Genomic DNA, 6,597 nt, shown 5'->3' on the forward strand with positions numbered 1-6,597 from the left:
TATATTTTTAGCTTTATTTTTTAAATGTATTACCCTTTCGTGTCATCTGTCCGTTTTTCCACTATTGTCTTTTCTTACTGATTTGCAAGAGGTCTTTAGACAGAAGATAGCATGAAGTCAGGGGATTAACTCAGCAGAACTGGATGGTCCAAAACCTGAACACTTCAAGGAAAGGTACCCTGGCCTGCCTCCTTGTGAGACAACCTCTAAAGCCCTGGAATATCCTACCAGTTAAGGGTGTCTTTGTTTGCCTGAGGCCATGGGACATGTCCAGATGTTAATGCTAACAAACGGACCCTGTTATGTTGAGAACCGCAGGCCGTGTGGTAGCTCCTCCTCTGAAAGGGCTGGAGAGTGAAGATCAGCCACAAGGGTGGTCAGCCAAGCCTATATGACTAGCGTTGGGGCTCAGAAAATGATACTGCAAATTAAAGGCCTCAAAAGCACAAATTTCTCTCTGGCCGTCTCCTGCCCTCCTTTCTGTCACCCCTCATTCTCCCCCAAGACTAGGCTTAGAAACTAGAATACCCCTTCCTCAAGGCAGGTCATAGAAACAACAACCCTTGGTCAAGCGTGGTGGCTCATGCCTGTAATCTCAGCAATTTGGGAGGCCAAGGTGGGCAGATCATTTGAGGTCAGGAGTTTGAGACCAGCCTGGCCAACATGGTGAAACCCTGTCTCTACCAAAAATACAAAAATTAGTCAGGTGTGGTGGCAGGTGCCTGTAATCCCAGCTACTCGGGAGGCTGAGGCACGAAAATGGCTTGAACATGGGAGGCGGAGGTTGCAGTGAGCCGAGATCGTGACACTGCACTCCAGCCTTGGCAACCAGCAAAACTCAGTCTCAAAACAAACAAACAAAAAACAAAACAAAACAACAACAACAAAAAACAGGAACGCTTTTTCTCCAAAGCCAGTCATAAAACCTAAAAATATTACCCTAATTCCCTGCTTTCTGTATCATAACTGGCTATAAATAAATTATCTGACCTACTTTGTTTCATTGTAGGTCATAAGACCCTCATTCCAGAGTGGTCCTACCGCACACTGGGTAGGAAGGAATACTTCCCAAAGAGAACAAGAAGAATCTGAACAGCCAGGCCTGGCTGCATTTCCCCATTCAACCTATAGCATGAGATCATGCCCTTTTTGTCCAATCATATTTCTACACGGATGTCCACACCTAAACATAAACTGTATGTTTATGTTTCCCCATACCTTTGGGTCTTCAGTCTGAAGGCTCCCATGTCACATAAAACTATGATCAAAGAGTCCGGGCATGGTGGCTCACACCTGTAATCCCAGCACTTTGGGAGGCCAAGGCGGGCAGATCACGAGGTCGGGAGATCAAGACCATCCTGGCTAACACAGTGAAATCCCGCCTCTACTAAAACTACAAAAAATTAGCCGGGCGTGGTGGCAGGCACCTGTAGTCTAAGCTACTAGGGAGGCTGAGGCAGGAGAATGGCGTGAACCCAGGAGGCAGAGCTTGTAGTGAGCCAAGATCACGGCACTGCACTCCAGCCTGGGTGACAGAGCAAGACTGCGTCTCAAAAAACAAACAAACAAAAAAACTCTATAATCAAATAAACTTGTATGCCTTGTCTCCTATTACTCTGCTTTTTTTTTTTTAAACAGTGTCACTCTTGTTGCCCAGAATGGCGTGCAATGGCGTGATCTTGGCTCACCGCAACCTCACCTCCCAGGTTCAAGCAATTCTACTGCCTCAGCCTCCGAGTAGCTGGGATTATAGGCTCCCTCCACCACACCCAGATAATTTTGTATCTTCAGGAGAGATGGGGTTTCTCTATGTTGATCAGGCTGGTCTCAAACTCCCGACCTCAGGTGATCCGCTCACCTCAGCCTCCCAAAGTGCAAGGATTACAGGCGTGAGCCGCCGCGCCCAGGCTATTCTGCTTTTGTGTGTGTGCATATATGTCAGTGCTTTTCAGCAAACCTTCAGAGGGCAAAGGGGAAGTTATAAAACTATTATCAAATAAACTTGCTATGCTTTTCTCTTGTTAACCTGTGTTTTGTTACAGGGTTTTCTGTCATGATCCTTATGATAGGGAGAAACGGGATCACCCCTACACCAGCCCCCAAGTAAAACCCTGAACACCAAGCTAGAGTGAGCTTCCCTGGTTCCGTATGGCACAAACACAAATCTCTCACACATTGTTCCTGGGAGATTTTTTCTTTTCTTTCCTTTTTTTTTTTTTTGAGACAGTTTTGCTCTCGTTGCCCAGGCTGGAGTGCAATGGTGTGAACTCGGCTCACCGCAACCCATGCCTCCTGGGTTCAAGCGATTCTCCTGCCTCAGCCTCCCGAGCAGCCGGGATTACAGGCATGCGCCACCACGCTCGGCTAATGTTGCATTTTCAGTAGAGACAGGGTTTCTCCATGTTGGTCAGGCTGGTCCCAAACTCCCGACCTCAGGTGATCCACCCGCCTCGGCTTCCCAAAGTGCCACTGCGCCCGGCCTGTTCCTGGGAGATTTAAAGGTTATCAGTAAAATGCCACAGAGAGAGAGGACAATGGGAAGCCTGCACTTGGTCTCTCCTGGACCTTGGAGCTTGCTCTATGTGCTTTTTTCTGTTGCTGTTTTCTTTTTTGAGATTGAGTCTCACTCTGTTGCCCAGGCTGGAGTGCAGTAGCAGAATCTCAGCTCACTGCAAGCTCCACCTCCTGGGTTCAAGCGATTCTCGTGCCTCAGCCTCCCAAGTAGCTGGGATTACAGGCACCTGCCACCATGGCCAGCTAATTTTTGTATTTTTAGTAGAGAATGGGGTTTCGCAATGTTGACCAGGCTAGTCTTGATCTCCTGACCTTAGGTGATCCACCCACTTCGGCCTCCCAAAGTGCTGAGATGATAGGCGTAAGCCACCACGCTCAGCATGTTGCTGGCTTTTAATCTGCATCCTTTCACTCTAACACTCTACCATAAATGCAACACAGTATTTGCTGAATTCTAGGAGTTCTAGCAAATCTCTGAACCAGAGGGTGGTATTGGGGACCCAAGAACACAGACAGTAACCAACGACTCCCTTGTCAAACACACATACACATATAGTCTCCATTCCACCATTTGTCTTTTATTTTTGCTGCTTTCTAAAAGGAGTTAATTTGTAAAAGGTCTGCATTGTAAAATTTGTTTTTCCTCTCTGTAGAGGTCCTAAGCGTGCGTGAGGGTTTTCTTCTTTTATTCTTTATATGAGTTAAACACATTATTTTTTAAACTCAAGTTCCACACATTTTTTATATAAACTCACAAGGGAAAAAACTTGGGAATATATGGAGTAAAATGTGAGGGCCCTTCAACTCCTCTTTTTGTTTTGTTTTGTTTTTGAGACAGAATATTGCTCTTGCTGCCCAGGCTGGAGTGCAATGGCGCAATCTCTGCTCACTGCAACCTCCACCTCCCAGGTTCAAGCGATTCTCCTGCCTCAGCCTCCCAAGTAGCTGGGATTACAGGCATAAGCCACCACATCCAGCCTCTCCTTAATATTTGATTCTCCTGTGTATCTGTGATACCAGGACAATTCTTAGATCTTTATACAGAATTCCCTTAAGGGATACATTTTCTTCTTGTAATAATGATTTGAGGCAGTTTTAATCTTACAGAAGATTAGAATTTTCAACTCATTTTGATATTGTAACTGTTATGGACTAAATTATATTCCATATAACTAATTCCATATAATATATTCCCCCAAATTAATATGTTGAAGTCCTAACCCCCAATGTGACTTTATTTGGAAATAGGGCCTTAAAGGTTGTATTCTTTTTTGGAGACAGAGTCTCGTTCTCTTGCCCAGACTGGAGTGCAATGGCGTGATCTCAGCTAACTGCAACCTCCACCTCATGAGTTCAAGCAATTCTCCTGCCTCAGCTTCCCAAGTTGCTGGGATTATAGGCACCCACCACCACACCCGGCTAATTTTTTTTTTCGAGACAGAGTCTCGCTCTGTCGCCCAGGCTGGAGTGCAGTGGCGTGATCTCGGCTTACTGCAAGCTCTGCCTCCTGGGTTCACGCCACTCTCCTGCCTCAGCCTCCTGAGTAGTTGGGACTACAGGTACCCACCACCATGCCCGGCTGAATTTTTTTTTTTTTTTGTAGAGACGGAGTTTCACCATGTTAGCCAGGATGGTCTCCATCTCCTGACCTTATGATCCGCCCACCTCGGCCTCCCAAAGTGCTGCACACCCTGCTAATTTTTGTATTTTTAGTAGAGATGGGGTTTCACCATGTTGGCCAGGTTGGTCTCAAACTCCTGACCTCAGGTGATCCACCTGCCTTGGCCTCCCAAAGTACTGGGATTACAGGCGTGAGCCTGTAATTAAAGTTAAATAAGGTCATAAAGGTGGGGTCTTAATCCAATAGCAATAGTGTCCTCATAAGAAGACGAAGAGACACCAAGAGTGCATGCGCACAGTGCAAAGGCCAGCAGAAGAGGACACAGAGAAAAGCCAGTTCCTTCTGCAAGCCAAGAAGAGAGGTTCACTGGAAACCAACAGGGCACGCACTTTGATTTTGAACTTACCACCTTTAGAACTGTGAGATACCACATTTCTGTGTTTGCACTCAGTCTGCAGTATTGTATAGCAGACTAAGCAGGCTATGACAGTCAGTCACCCAAGATGCATACTCTAAGGTAAAAATTAAAAGCATGCTCTTCACAGCTGATATTTCCAATCAGATGAAAATGACACCAACATATTACAAGAACTATAACTCATACAGATTTATACAGTCCTCTTTTCTAATGAAATTCACATACAAATCTGCACTCAAATTAAACTGCTTTTTTGGGGTAAAAAAAAGTGCAAGGGTGTAAGGCAAAGCCAGATGCAATATCAAGATCATAAAGGGCTTTGAGGGCATCACTGAGGAACTAGAACATTTTCCTGATGGCAGCAGGGAGCCACGTGCAAGTTTTCAGCAACAGAGTGACTTTCAACCAACATTCATCACTGAATAGCTATCTATTTAGAACATACTAATTGCTACAACCTACTAAGTGCTACAACCTGCCTTTTAAAAAATTATTATTATTATTATTATTATTATTATTTTACTTTTCTGTATCTTTCAAATGCCTCACAATTTAAGTTAAAAGAAATAGATCAGGCCGGGCACGGTGGCTCAAGCCTGTAATCCCAGCATTTTGGAGGCTGAGGTGGGCGGATCACCTGAGGTCAGGAGTTTGAGACCAGCCTGACCAATATGATAAAACTCCGTCTCTACTAAAAATACAAAAATTAGCTAGGTGTGGTGGCATGTGCCTGTAATCCCAGCTAATCGGGAAGCTGAGACAGGAGAATCATTTGAACCCAGGAGGCAGAGGTTGCGGTGAGCGGAGATCACACCATTGCACTCCAGCCTGGGCAACAGGAGCAAAACTCCGTCTAAAAAAATAAATCATTATATGAAAGCACATAATTAAGCGGGATTTGCTTAAAACATTTATTTTTTGAGACAAGGTCTGGTTCTATCGCCCAGGCCGGAGTGCAGTGGCTGGCTCACTGCAATCTTCATCTCCTGGGCCAAAGACATCTTCCCACCTCAGCCTCCTGAGTAACTGGGGACTACAGGCACACACCACCAAGTCCGGTTAATGTTTCTAGCTCCTTTTGTAGCAACAGGCTCTTGACATATTTCCCAGGCTGGTCTCGAACTCATGAGCTCAAGTGATCCTCCTGCCTTTGCCTCCCAAAGTGCTGCAATTACAGGCGTGAGTCACCGCAACCGGCCTAAACATTTTAAATGAAAAAATGTATGTATGTATGTATATATGGATATATATTCAGTGCAGAAACTGTCAGGGCAGTGAAAGAATCTAGAAACATCTGACCGTACGCCGTGGCTCACGCCTGGAATCCCAGCACTTTGAGAGGCCAAGCTGGGAGGATCACTTGCGCTCAGGAGTCCGAGACCAGCCTGAGAAACATGGTGAGACCTGGTCGCTAACAACAACAACAAAGAGCCGCGCGTGGTGGTGCGCACCTGTGGTCCCAGCTACTGGGGAGGCTGAGGCAGGTGGAGCTCTTGAGTCCAGGCGTTTGAGGCTGCAGTGTGCCATGATCGTGTCACTGTACGGCAGCCTGGGTGATAAAGTGAGATCCTGTCTCAAAACAAAAACATAAATAAACAGAAACACATCTGAGTACACACACGCCTGCAAAATGTAATAAAAGTGTCACCGCAATTCCGTGGAAAAGTGACTCAACGGATAACAGCAAGGCAATGAGAGAAAAAGGTAAATCCCTAACTAACCCCTTACCACAAATATCATACTCAATGAAATACAGATAAAAAGGAGAAAAAGAAAATATTTTTTCAATTCTTTAAACGTACTAGAAGAAAATAAAGGCGAACGTTTGCATAATCCTGAGATGAGGAAAAACTTTCCCCCAAAATGACACCTATGGACGCTTGCCCAAAAATAAATTGCAGATTTTTTTTCAGCCTCAGAGGCATTCGCAGATAGTAGAGGACAATGTGTTTATAATATTGGAACGGGTAAGACCGTCCTATAAAAGACCAAAATCCGAAAGGGACACGGGGCGGGTGACAGAAACGGGGACAGTGGGGACAGC

Source organism: Rhinopithecus bieti, unplaced genomic scaffold, assembly GCF_001698545.2.
Source record: "Rhinopithecus bieti isolate Rb0 unplaced genomic scaffold, ASM169854v2 scaffold_3947, whole genome shotgun sequence".
NCBI classification, from domain to species: Eukaryota; Metazoa; Chordata; class Mammalia; order Primates; family Cercopithecidae; genus Rhinopithecus; species Rhinopithecus bieti.